Source organism: Lissotriton helveticus, chromosome 5_1, assembly GCF_964261635.1.
Source record: "Lissotriton helveticus chromosome 5_1, aLisHel1.1, whole genome shotgun sequence".
NCBI classification, from domain to species: domain Eukaryota; kingdom Metazoa; phylum Chordata; class Amphibia; order Caudata; family Salamandridae; genus Lissotriton; species Lissotriton helveticus.
In genome coordinates, this window is record NC_136065.1 from 667,247,780 (window position 1) to 667,262,477 (window position 14,698).

Genomic DNA, 14,698 nt, shown 5'->3' on the forward strand with positions numbered 1-14,698 from the left:
GGGTGGGGTGGGATCTGATTCCCATGTCATTGTTATGACTGATTTTGCCACTAAAGAGTAAAACACTATTAAGTTAGCTATTTCTTTTAGCAAGTTTAAAAGCGGAACATGACCCAGAGGTATCAAAGTGCTGTACATAGAAAAGGTCATTGCAGTTACATGCATAAGCAAAAAACAAAAGAGGAAATATACAGTAAAGGTGTTCGTTATATCAACCATTGGACTTTTACCTATAAACTCTGGACATGGGTTGTCTGCGATGCCATTACTGGTTGTGGTATCAGGAGACCGTTCAAATGTGCTAGAATGGTGCAGAACCCAGGGGCTGGTAATTCTGGGAGGAATATGTTGAATAACAACCTGTTTTACCTCAATTATGAAAGTGGTTGTTGATGGGTAGCTTTTTGAAGGGGTGCACGCTGACTCTACGGTTTCCTGCTTGTGTGTGGTGGCCGGGCTCAGCTCCGCTGTTTTCCTTTCCACGCCCTGACTGGCCGGGCTTTGCTCCACCGTGCTGCTCTTCTCGCCCTGACTGGCCGGGCTTGGCTCCGCCGGTCAGGTCGGACTACAAGCCCCAGCAGCCTCGATGCCAGGACACTGCCCCCCTCACTTTCCAGCGCCAGGAGGCGCATAAAACACTCACCGCTGCCGAGGACCAGGTGGTAGCTTTTTGAAGGGGTGCACGCTGACTCTACGGTTTCCTGCTTGTGTGTGGTGGCCGGGCTCAGCTCCGCTGTTTTCCTTTCCACGCCCTGACTGGCCGGGCTTTGCTCCGCCGTGCTGCTCTTCTCGCCCTGACTGGCCGGGCTTGGCTCCGCCGGTCAGGTCGGACTACAAGCCCCAGCAGCCTCGACGCCAGGACACCCCCCCCTCACTTTCCAGCGCCAGGAGGCGCATAAAACACTCACCGCTTCCTCGTCCCGCGAGGACGCGCGCGTGACGCGCCGGGCAAAGCCCGGGCCAAGGGCGGGCCCGTTTAAGCCTGTTCAAGACCGGCCAAGGACGGGACGGGCCACCCATCTAACACCTACATTTGGACAGAAAGGTCAGTTTCTCCTGCTAAGTAACTGGTTGTGATATATAAACCATTATATTACGTGCTCTAAATCTTAGGATACAGTGAGGATGTCTACCTCTCCGGATGTTGGCCATGGTAGTAGGAAGTCAACGGGAGGTTCTTTATTGGGAACACTAGACAATTTCCTTATCAGGGTATCATCTGCACTTGCCAAGGATATAGAACTTACGGAGAAAAGGCTATCCTTGCACATACCCTTTGATAAAAGATCTTCCTTGGGCCCCCTGGCAGGAGCAAAATCACCAATATATATAGCAACTGACTTACAGGGTACGCTTCCTCCGTCTGGAGTGGAGGCAATTACCTTGTCTCCCCAACTAGAAACCATCTTAAATATGAGTGATACCTCTTCAACAGTTGGAGTTCCTGTCAGTGATGTATGTAGACCTCCCTCCCCTAACATTAAAACTCGCTCGGCTGGCCAACTAAAAGCAGGTCTGGCCCAGCAGAAGGGAGGGATGCAAGTTAAAAGGAAGCGTTCTGGGCCCCAATCACTTACTGGGGGGAAAAAAGCAAAGTCCGGCAAAAATTTTCCTCCTGCTGATGCTCCAGTAGCGACACCATCTCCTTGCCCCCTTCAACATGGATTGTTGGAAAAAAATGGGCAGGGATGCCACCCGGATAACATTGGGGAGGAATCACATCTGGATCTGGGTCCTTCTTTTTGGAAAAGATTGGAAGGAACTCTTAAGAAAATAAACCAACCACTACATGACCGATTGGACTCTATCGAAAATAGACTGGTGTGCCTTGAACTTTCGCTGGCAACATCTCAGAAACACGCAGGCCCAAGGCACAGTGTCCATAATGGTCGGGCTAAAATCCCTGTAACCCAGGCTCCCACTTGCCCCAGTAGTGGGCCGGGTTAGGGCAGGGTGGTAAATCTACTCTAGCTGCTGATAAAGTGTACGCTGATAAACCCCAACCACCAGTACAGACAGGGGTGGGAAATATAGTACAGCCAAATGGGGTGCCCCAAAAAACTTTGGCCATGACAGTTGCACCCCATCTCATAATCAAGCAGGGGTTGGAGTGGCACTTTTGAGCAAAGGGAGTAATCAGGGAGATGGCACTAAGACGGATGTTAGGAAGCAAAATTCCACCGTCTTAACCAGGGCTCATAGTGAGGCTCCTTTACCCTATATTGATCTCCCTCCCAATCAGCCCCTTTTGTGGTAGTTTTGGTAGGGGTTCCACCAGTAGCTATGGGGCAATGAGAATCATTCCTAGACCTTAAGCATAAATGTATTTTCTGGCTTAATAAACACCGTCCACTGCCTGCAAATATGCGTGCAGATATCCTGGGCACTAGGAGAGTTAACTGGATAGGTAGGGGTTGAAAGACGGTGGCGGGGGACTGTATCATTATTAATTTTAGTGACCAGTCATGTGTTAATTACATTTGTAACTGGCCTCATAATGATCAGTCTAATGGGATACAAGCTCTACCCTTAGCCTATTTTTACGGACCCCCAACTCCAGTCTCCTTTGAGAGGGACATGTTCTCACATGAGGTGGTACCAAATTTCTGCCCATTGGGGAACATAAGGTTGTTCAACAGATTCCAGCCCTTGTCAGGGCTGGGGGATTGCGACTACCAGTTTGCTCCCCAAAGGCTTACCCCGGGTAATAGAGCTGGGGGCATAAGTGAAGGGGTAGAGATTTTGAGAGGGCAAGTAACCCCCCAGAATAGTGGGATAGAAGGGACGGATGAGGGTGACCAAAGGCAAAGGGTTAGGTGCGAAGGCAATATTGAGATCTCAAAGCCAGATCAGTCACTGGGAAGGCAGATCTATGTACAACAAGGCCCAGGGGACCCTTCTTTATGGGATGAACTGGCTGCAGCACCCGAAGGACCACTATGTAAAACATCTTTTATTTCATGGAATGTGGCGGGACTGGGGACAAAACTTAACTCTCAGCCTTGGGTACAATTTATTGATCGCTTTGACATATGCTTGTTTCAAGAGGTGTGGGCGGTCGAACCAATGTTTAGAGTAGGCTTTCTGATTTTTTTTGTTCCAGCTGTGAAAAAATGCCAGGGGCGACCTATAGGGGGATTAGTGATATGGGTTAGGCAGTCCTTAACATGTCTCACCAAGCTCCTCCCTGTTGTAAATAATGATATTCTAGGGGTCAGGTTAAGGTTCCCTGCCAACTTAGAAATCGATTTTTACAATGTATATGCTAGGGGGCTTCGAGGTGGCAAGAAATCTGATGTCGTAGCTGAGTTGGATATACTACTGCAGGCTACCCCTCCTAACATATTGCCATTGATTGCAGGGGACTTTAACACCACTTTTTAACCCCTTGGCTTGAATGATACACATTTAACAGAGGATGAGGACGCTAGGTGGGGAGTTCCCCAACTTAGCATAAAACCTATAAGAAAATGGACCGAAGCTGCGATCCAGTTAAAGGGCCTCTGTTTGGGAAATAAGTTGAGGGCGGCTAATGGACGCACATTGTCTGATAAAATGGGAATGGCAACTTTCGACAATGGTGTCAGGGCAAGCAACATTGACTATTTACTTGTCCCCCTTCGGATGTGGTCCACCCTTTTGGATATGGAGGTGGTCTCTCGTATTGAGAGTGACCATAATCCCCTGACTGCTATATTCAACCTGGGTCTACAAAATGAGGACGAGGATTCTGGGGGACCAACTCTTCCAGATTTAGTTCTGACAAATGATGAGCGCCACCTTAAGTGGCGTCAAGTGGCAGAACATCAGGAAATCATTGATAGCATTGAACGAGACTTGGAAGGGGCTCTAGAGGCTATGGAGGAAGGCACCCTGAATGGGTCCCCCTTCAATCTTTTGCTAGAGGCACATAAGCTCTTCACTAAATTAAAAGTTTACTTTTGTAAACCAAGTTCAGGAAATAGAAGAGGCCAAATTAAAAAAGCGGAGAGCTGGTATGACGGCTCTTGCCGCCAAGCTAGGAAAGAACTGGCCCATGCATTAAAGACCAATGAAATGGGCACAATAAGATCAGCCCGGAAGAACTATAGGCTCAAGCAACATATAGCCAAAAGGGATTGGGAAGAGGGCATGTGGCAGGATCTTAAAGTGGCGTGCAACGTAAAGAATCCTAAACTGTTTTGGGATATTTCTAAATGGGACAGGGGAGGGCATCACGAGAGCCCCCAAAACAACGTTGACGGAAATTCATGGGTAGACTTTTTTAAGCCGCAATTTGCAAATAGGGCGATTGGCATCAGCGAGGGAGTATTTGATTATACATTCTCTAAGGAGACTGTCTTTACCCTGGGAGAAGTGGACAGGGCACTGGACTTAGTCACGGAAGGACGTGCTACCGGCATGGACTGTGTCCCCGCAGATCTTTACTTAAACAATAGAAGGCAATGGCGGTTTTATAATTTATATGTGTCGAACGCCATTGCCCAAGGGATGGAAGTCCCTAAATCATGGAAAGGGGCAGAAATTGTGCCGGTATACAAAAAAGGGGACAAGGCATTAGCAAGAAACTATAGGCCGATAAGCCTGATCGACTGTATACAAAAGATCATGGGGCGATTGGTTTTGGGTAGAATTCAGACCTGGATGGATGATGACAATATCTTGAGTCACCTTCAGGCTGGATTTCGCCCAAAAACAAGTACCATAGTACCATAGACCAGGTATTTCGGTTTATTATGTTATATTGGCGTACCGTAGTCCTGGAAACAGGTACCCTGTATGCTGTCTTTGTGGACTTAAGGGCGGCCTTTGACTTGGTCCCACGCAATATATTGTGTAAAGTCCTTGCGGGGTTGGGGATGGCACCCGAACTGTTGAATTTGATCGTCCGCTTGCATGAGGGTACGTTCGCTCGGGTACGGTGGGGTGGCCGGGGAGAGGTAACAGAGCCGTTCCCGGTGGAGCAGGGAGTGAGACAAGGTTGCGTCATGGCGCCAACCTTGTTCTCGCTCTTTGTGAACGGGGTTGCGGACTTCCTCTCCCTGGTCCCTACCGATGCCCCTGCGATGTCTGGTGAGCGGGTTCCGATCCTCATGTTCGCGGACGACACTCTCATCATTTCAAAAACACCAAGTGGGCTCCAGCTCACACTGAAACAATTTGAAGACTTTTGCCGAGCTAGGGGTTTAGAAATAAACACGGCAAAAACCAAGTTTATGGTCCTTGCAGGCCGTAAAACCCATGGGTCTGCTAGACCTTTTAGAGGGCCGATACATATGAATGGTTCCCCGTTGGAGAGGGTAGATGCCTTCACATATCTGGGGGTCACCCTCCAGAGAGATCTGGGGTGGTCTAGCCAGTTAGATATTGTAGTGTTAAAACATCGCCAACAGGCAGGCATTCTTTAAAAAAAAAAAATCCTCTTCGTTATCAAGGCCCATTAGCCCACTGTTGGAAATATACGGGATGAAGGTGGTAAGTTCGGCACTTTATGGTGCTGAACTCTGGGGGTTCGAGGACTTAAGAAAGCTGACGCTGGCAGAAAATGAATTTCTGCGGAAAGCTACAAGCGTTCCCATAAGTACCCCGATAACACCACTAATGTGGGATCTTGGAAAAAAGACGGTGCAAGATCTTGCCTTCCTACGGTCATTACTGTACTGGCGCCGTCTATGGTCCACTGAAGAACTACGGCATTATGCCCATGGGCTGAGGGAAATAATGATCATGGATTCATGCCAGAATATTCCTTGGCTGAAGGCCATTCGGTCTTTACTTTTCAAAATGGGAATGAGGGAACTCTGGGATGACCCAGAAAACGCTACATTCCCCTCCAAAAAAGTTGTAAAAGAAAAGTTTTGGGAGATGGTGCTTACAGATGCAAGGACAAAGGGACTCTCCTCGCACTTAACTAGCCGATTTCTGGAAATAAAAGCCCGACCGAAGCTGGAACCATATTGGGACACTATCGGAAAACAGCAGGACCGTAAGCTCTATTTCCAACTAAGAGTAGGTACCCTTCCTGTAAGATCTTTTACAGCTAAATGGGCAGGAGAAAACGGTAACGACAGATGCCCTAAGTGTGGGGAGGAACAAGAGTCATTAAGTCACTTTCTTTTTTTTTGTCCTTTGTATTCGGCACCCAGATCGATGTGGATAAAACCTATATGCAAATTGTTTGGTATGCATAGACATCAAGAGGCGCTAAGAATCTTATGTACTGACCCGATGCCTTTAATTGCTGTCGCTATGGCTAAATTTCTGAAATGGGCCTGGGTAATTCGTACAAAACAAATAGCGGGAGGCATATGAATTTCAGCTGATTTGTACTTGCAATATTTTGAGGGCCGTTTTATGAACTTTTCTGTAATACTCCCCTGCACCAAATGCACACTGATGAGTTTGTTTTTAGGATTTATGAACTAATGTAAGAATATATTCGGCAATAGTCCAATGTAGTTTAATACCTTTTAATATTTATGTATATGTTTTTATGGATTTTTAATGTAAATTTGTGTATTTTATGTATACTTTTATGACTTAAATTGTCGAATAAAGTTATTATGAATGGGTTGTTGATGGGTTCAGGTTCATATGAGTCTCTGGTGCGAGAGAGTTCTATATTTTGGGAGCTGAGCTAGAGAAAGTTCATGCTTGGGTCAAACATTTCGTGAATTTCACTGGCTGTAGTATGAGGCTCACACTTCTAAGAGGATTACTACCACCTGATAGAGTTAAGTTGTAGACTAGGTACTCAGGTGTACCATAACCCAGGACTTTGTGAGTCAAGCATGCTATTTTAAGGAATATCCTAGCTTTGATCGGGAGCCATTGTAGGGACCTGAGTGAAGGTGTGATGTGTTCAAAACGCTTTGATCCCATAATCAGTCTAGCTGCACTGTTGACGGTTGCCTTTAGATGAGTTAATCTTGTTTTGGGTATTCTGGCAGAGTCGCATTTCCGTAATCAAGTCTAGAAATGACTTGCTATACTCCAAATTCTGGCCAAAATGTTGCCACTTCCCTTTGAGGGTTATGCCTGGGTCAAAACGAAGGTTCACTCTTCCATATTCTGAAAAATGTGGATTCATAATGAATGAAGTCAAGTACGTTCCCATACTATGTGATTCCAGTTCTTAAGGCCATGGCTGCTATGCCCGGGGGAGCGATTTTGCTTATTCACTCAAATGTGTAATGTAGTTGGGATGTGTAAATCTGAAGATAATGTCTTTCCATAACTTAGGTATAATTTGCATCTTTAATTCTTCTGACCACTGAACATGGTGGTTAGTGTGCTCAGGAGCTAAGGTTCCCAGTAACAGACCTTAAACTAAGCTGATCTGAAAAAGTAATTAGCCCCTCTTTATTAAATATCACACCATCTCTCAAATGCCTTTCTCATTTGCAGATTGATGGAGTAGAGTAAATTATTAAGCAGAGAAGAAATTCCCTGGAGATAGTGTCACATACACTCACACCCTTTACTCACACATTAAAATAGATCTGTACCACCCCTTTTAAGGTATCCGCTATTACTCATCCATAATCCCCCGCTAAGTGGCATAACATTTAAACCCCAAACTGAAATGTAGTGCTTGCACAATTTTTATTTATAAAAAAGAGCAAAAGGTACCTCAATCAATACACAAGTCAAAAACTTTCTCAAGTACTTAATAAATAGGCATGAGATATTACATACTATTTAAAAATACAGATTTGTACAGTACAATATCTTTTGTAAAAAGCATTAAAAACATTTTCAACATAAAGACCCACAAAGTACAGTTATCATATTCTGTTAATAGTCCATGAGATCCAAACACAGTACATTATACACAGGGAGCTTTTGGTAAAAATATTTTTTTTCTTATCCCAGTATCCCTTGTTTTTTAGGATTCTTTGTAAAAAAAGATGCGTCGACGGGTTTCGGTTGTATTGTAGCTTGTTATAAGAAACCACCTTCTTCATGACAAGATTTGTTAGAGGGTCAAAGTTCTCCACGTAATAACTATTGTATAGTAGTAAATGTAGAGATGAAACACACCCCACTAGAACTCGGCAAGTTGTATGTGGCGAATATCTTCACTATTTTTACATATCACCATTATATTGCCCCGTCTTTCATCGTTTCAGAAACACCCGATATTATATACAATTCCAGCCGGGGGTGATACTAACTGCCACCCACTCCTACCTCCTGAGGCAGCATTCTGGTCCCGCCAGCACCTCTGCTCTCCCCCGCCGCCGCTGTGAACATCGCGGCCGCCGAGAGAGGAGAGCCTTTGGGGCTCAACTACAACTCCCAGCGTCCCCTGCTTCCTGGACTCTGACCGCCGCATCACTCTGCCGCGCCCGGAGGCGCATAAGAGAGAGGCGCTCCTCCCGCATCGCGGGACGCGCGCGGGGCGACGCCGGGCTGAGCCCGGGCAGAGGGTGGGGCGTCTGTGGCCATCCGTGGACGGAAGAGGACAGGACGGGCCACATCACTAAAACCTACATTGACCTTTCACAGGCACAGTCGTTAAGAAACCCTGCATAGACTTACCATCTACCAAGGTACCCTGTGCGCCGCCCTTTACATATCTGTGGTTTGACAGTTTGGCTATGGGTAAGCGCAAAACTATGGAGGGAGGTGGTGGGGCCATAGAAACAGCTAAACGGCAAAAACGGACTAAAAAGAAGTAACCTAAGGGGACTCCAAAGCACGATGGGCTAAATTGCATTATGGACAATATTGATACCATCATTGAGGACTGCCAAGATATTTTAAATGGGGATATGGGAGCCTCATAAGTATCTGAGCATGAGAAGTCAGTGGGTGACCCGCTTCCTGACTCACAAGACGCATCTCGCCCAGTAACTACTATCCCAGAAATGTTCAGAACGAGTAGAAAGCATAGGGAGGCTTCACAAAACCAACCAGGTCCTGAGATTACCCATAAGGGGGGTAAGGCAAACTTACACAAAGGAGGAGCCAATGAGAAGATCATAGCCAATTCCCAGGTTGTATCAGTTGTTGCTAATGACCCAATTGTTTGTGCCAATAGGTTTACTGTTTTGGCAGATGTTGAGCAGGAAGCAGAAGGGGGAAACATCACTCTTAGTGGGTCTGGTAGTCCTCAGCCTGATGTGATAAACTCTGGTACCATTGGCGACCTAGTCAATCTAGTCTCCTCATTAAGAGACGAGATTGAAGGTCCGAAGACACTAGTTTTAAATCTAACAAATGCCCCAAACGTCAACCAACGTGCTCCTTGCCAACAAATCTAGCCCCCTGCAAATATTTCTGCTGCATCTGCAGTATCTTCTACTGCTTACCCAATGCGATCCCAAAGCACACGGCAGGCTGTGGGGGGAAGCCTGTTGTAATACCTAAGTTGCCAGATTCTGTTCAAGCGGATGGAGGCACAATGGTCCTAGGGATTGTCCCCAACCCGAGCACAAAGACCGCTAAATCATCGGGGAGTGCCTCTAGAGTGGCCAACCGGGCCAGCACTAGTACCCAGAAACCTCAGTTAGGATCCACAGGGGGGGGGGGTTAGACCAGGGTTGCTGCCTAGGTACGGATCAAGAACGGTAGTTAGGTCTCTCTCCCATGAGGCTGACCCGCCAGGGCCCCACAAGCAGGGTATGGGTAGCTTTGCAACTAATACTATATATATGGCAAATGTCCCAAAGTACTATCTGCGACCCAATGGAATGAGGGAGGGGGCAGACTCTCTGACAAACAAGGCCATACATTGGTTAAGGCAAGTTAGAGGGTGTCGATCGATAATTAGGGAAGACATCATTAGAGCCAAGAGGATAAGCCACCCTGGGGCCTCACAGGATGTCATCGAACTAACCCTTGTCTCCGACACCGTAGCAGAGGATCTATTTAAGATGGAGTATAGATCTAGTCCCCCAGCTCATTCCAGTATTCAGCTGAGGAAAATGCCCCCTCAACCCTACTCAATGGCTCTAGCCATGGATATAGGAAAGACTGGGAAAAGGGTACTTAGGTTGAGGCTTAATTCCAACGATTGACTGGCCCGGGGGGGGTTAGTGAGGTATCTTCTGCACAACAGGTGCACAATGAATGGTATCCCCAGGAAACATGTAGTGGGGCTAAAGGAAGGGAACATTTGGGTGTGGTAGGCTCCTACCCTATGACAGTGATTGATCTAGATAGCCCTGTGGGTGGAAGGGAACCCGGAATAACTAACAAGGAGACAACAGTAGATAGCGTTTCCCTGAGTATAGGTGGCCCAGTGAACCCTCCATTAACCATCTCATCATCAGGGTATAAACCCAGTGGCAGGGTTGGTAGCATAGTCTCATGGAATATCGTGGGATTGGGCCCCAGACTGCAATCACCAGAATGGGTATCATTCATAAATGGCTATGATGTATGCATCTTCCAAGAGACATGGGCCTGTGAGCCCCTGTTTCTTTTGGGTTTCCTCAACTTTTTCAATCCTGCGGTGAAGGGCTAGCCCAAAGGGCAGACCAAAAGAGGGATTGACGATTTGGGCTCGACAGGCACTATTTGAAAAAATAGTAGAACTCCCCACAGGCAATAATGACATTCTGCACATAAGATTAAATGTGACCAAGGGGGAACCCCTAGACATTTATAATCTATGTAGAAGAGGTTCAAATGGGGGAAAATCCCCAGTTTTAGTAGTACTGGACCAGCTGATCGAAGCCCAGCCAAGTGCCAACAATATGCTAATTGCAGGGGACATGAATATGACTTTTGAGCCTCTCTCTATAGAAGACTGGCAACCCGGAGAGGAGGCAGACATAGAGTGGGGGATCCCCAAGCTGGGTTTAAATCCCGTGAGTAGATGGTCAGCTGAAGTAATCCAGATGAATGCCTTATGTATTGAAAGGGGGGTAAGAGCTCTGAATGGTAGGTCAGTAAGTGATGGACAAGGGGCTAACACATTTGACAATGGACGATGGCAAAGTCGAATCGATTATGTCATCTGTAACCTGGCGATTTGGCACCTAATGACTGAGATGAGGGTGGTCTGTAGGCAGGAGAGTGACCATAATCCCCTATGTATCACTCACAAATTATGGGGTGGGGAGATCGAGGGCCCAAACAATATAGAAGAGGGGTCACCAGAGATCGTTCCAACGAACGACATGAGAAGAGTAAAGTGGCCCAAAGTAGTGGTGAACCAAGAGGCCTTGGATAGCATTAACAAGGAACTGGAGACCACTACTGTTGCCATGGAAGCTATGTTGAAGACGGGAACGGAGGGAGGTATAGAAATGGATGAGATCACCAACCTCCACTGTGCATTTTTTAGCCTAATAAAAGGTCACTTCTACAGGGCAGTACGGGTGCAACCTGGCAAGAAAACCCCCCCATATCAAGCAGGGTGGTACAACGCCCAGTGTAGGGCAGCAAGAAGTTCACTGGGGATGGCTATTAAGAGCAAAGTTCCAGCTACTGTGAGGGAGGCGAGGCGGGTGTATAAGGCCAGTGTTCTCCAGGCTAAGAAGGACTGGGATTAGCAGCATTGGTTAGATCTTAAGGCCGCCAGTTCAGCCAAAGATTCCAGACTATTCTGGAATATAGTTAAGTGGGTGAAAAGTGGTATCCCTGAACCACCCTCAAACTATGTCTCACAGAGTAGCTGGTTGGACTACTTCGGGCCCCAATATAAATGTCGCCCGGAGGACATCTTGGGAGAGCCCGTGGCAACTACAGTTTTTGAAATACCGCCTTTTTCTAAAACTGATGTAGTAATGGCCCTAGATTCAGTGGTGTGGGGCAAAGCCCCGGGTCCGGACGGGGTGCCTACTGATGTCTTTCTTCACGATAAAATTTGTTGGGGAAAGTATATCTTGAACCTGGCAACGCGGTTGCTTTAGGGGCACCAGTGCCAAAATCGTGGCTGGGGGCAGTAATAATACCCGTATTTAAAAAGGGAGATAAAACTATACCGGGGAATTACAGGCCCATCAGCCTAATAGATACGGTCCAGAAGGTGGTAGGAAAATTGACCCTAACAAAGATCATGAACTGGGTGGAAGAATCTAATGTACTATCACCCTACCAAGCAGAATTTCATAAATCGACTAGCACAATAGACCAGATCTTTAGGTTTACTTTGTTACATTGGAAAACAGTGCAGCTGGAGAAGGGAAATCTGTACGCAGCTTTCATCGATCTGCGTGCAGCTTTCGATTTAGTCCCCCGCTCCTTGCTATGGAAAGTCCTAAGAGAGATGGGCATGCCAGCTGAGATTCTATCCCTGATCATGAGATTACATGAGGCCAACCATGCAAAGATCCAGTGGGGTAGGCATGGCCAGGTAACTGAGGAGTTCCCAGTGGAAAGAGGGGTACGTCAAGGCTGTTCCATGGCGGCAACACTTTTTTCTCTATATATTAACGGTGTTGTGGAGCGCATGTTGTCTGCGTCTGTCGATGCTCCAGTGTTGGATGGTTTGAAAACGCCAATACTACTTTTTGCAGACGACACATTGATAGTATCTAAAACCCCTAGTGGCCTTCAGCATGCCCTGAACATTTTTGAGGACTTTTGCAGGGACCGTGGCCTCGAAGTAAATGTGACAAAAACAAAGCTTATGACTTTTAACGCTCACCCCAGCTTCAGAGGGAACTTTTTCTTGGATGGCCAGAAGGTGGAAATAGTATCAGACTTCGTCTACCTGGGAGTCCATATAGATAAGGGTGCTAAGTGGAAGAAACATATGGAATTGGCGGGCCTCAAATTCCGTCAAAACACAGGTGTCATAAGTGCTGAGCATAAAAAATCACTGACTAGACCAATCAGACTAGCACTTCAGGTATATGAGGCCAAAGCAGTTAGCTCTGCGCTATACGGCGCTGAGCTTTGGGGCTATGACAACCTGGTACCACTAACACTCACAGAAAATAAATTTCTCCGAAGCCTTACTGCATTACCTAAAAGCACACCCTTGAAGCCGCTACGTTACGAGTTGGGCAGGAAAGCTATATCTGATATGGCCAGATTGCGACCCATTCTATACTGGCGTGGCATCTGGGTCACTCCTGAACTCGCACACTACGCAAGGGGCTTCCTGGATGTAATCAACCGGGATAAATTTCACAAGATAGGTTGGTTAGGGGATTTGCGTAGATCTTTGGGGTCTTTGGGCTTGAATGAGCTTTGGGAGAAACCAGAGGAGGTGCAGTTTCCGGCTAAAGAAATTATAAAAGCAAAGTACTGGGAAACAGTAAACCATAGGAATTGGAATGATGCTGACGCTTCCACTTTGGAGGGCCAGTATCTTGAAGTGAAATCTTGCCCTTCCCTCGAGCTTTACTGGGACATTATAACCAAGCCCCAGGAAAGGAAGTTATACTTCCAGCTCAGGGTGGGGTCCATTCCTATTAGATCGCTAACTGGGAGATGGGGTGAAGGTAATTCTTATTTTTGTCCATCTTGCAAAGTCTGCATAGAGACCATTCCCCATCTACTGTTTGTATGTGCGGGCTATTGTCTACCCCGACGTGTCTGGTTGAGGGCCATGTGCAAACAGCTTGGCACAAGGGATAGTGTTGTGGCCCTTAGAATAATGCGTACTAGTTCTTCCCCCACCATTGCTGTGGCTGTTGCGAAATACCTAGGCTGGGCATGGGCAATTAGAAGAACTTTCCTGGCACAACAATAGGATGTACAGAGAAATGTAGTCCTTTTTCTGCCCTTCCAATTAGCCATTGAGAATTTGATTATACATTGGTGTTGTATTTTGTATGAACTTTGTGGTTTTAAAGTTAATTTTAATGGAAGTCTTGAAGCTTTATTTTTTAACTTTTCTGTGATTGTAAATAGGTTGTAAATAGGTTTTTAATATTATTGCTATGAATGTAAGGTCTTATAGGTGCTCTGCTTTTATGAGTTTTTTTACCTCGAATAAAGCATACTTGACTTGACTTGACTAGACATATATCCCAAGGTCGCAAACACACCTTCAATGGCGGCTTAATATAATGTACTTTTTTAGTTGTTTAGGTGTTGTGTCATGGGAGTTCTTTATTTTACCCACACGTTGAAAAAGTCCCCCGTAGGCTTTTGATATGTCTATCCGGGTATTCAACTCGTCATGTTATCTTCATACGGCAGCATCCCTCCTCCACCGCCTTCAGAGTAAATTATTCCAATAAAGTGGGATTATCCAATAGTGGGACACAACCGTTTCCACTTTGGGTTCTGATCTTTCTCATCCGTTGCATAGTCTTGATAAAATACCCTGAGAGTTTTTAATGGAAGAATTTTGGACTTTCGAATTTGGTGAGAAAATCCTAGGTTCACCCTCTTGCCTATCATATGTAAAATGGTATGTTAAATACAGATAGGAAGCTGTGACAATAACTAAAAGATGCCGCACAGTACTCAGTGTAGAAAGTCTACAGAAAGAATATTTGTTCAAAGACTGGCACTACCTTAGTATATTCTCCTGCTGCCTGTAAAGGCAGTAATGCTGTTACTCTAAAGAATAACAAACCACTAAATCATAAAACAATATATTAGAGCTCTCCAACAATTTGTTTAAATAACACTGAAGACAAATAACCAGAAAAGTCAGTCCATAAGTTCAGGGTCATATGATATATTTTCATTGTCTTTATTGTGTTTAAATGCTTCTAACCAAGAACATGATCATCAGCCGGCACGTGTTTCATCCCCAATGAGACTTTTTCAAGACTGTGTG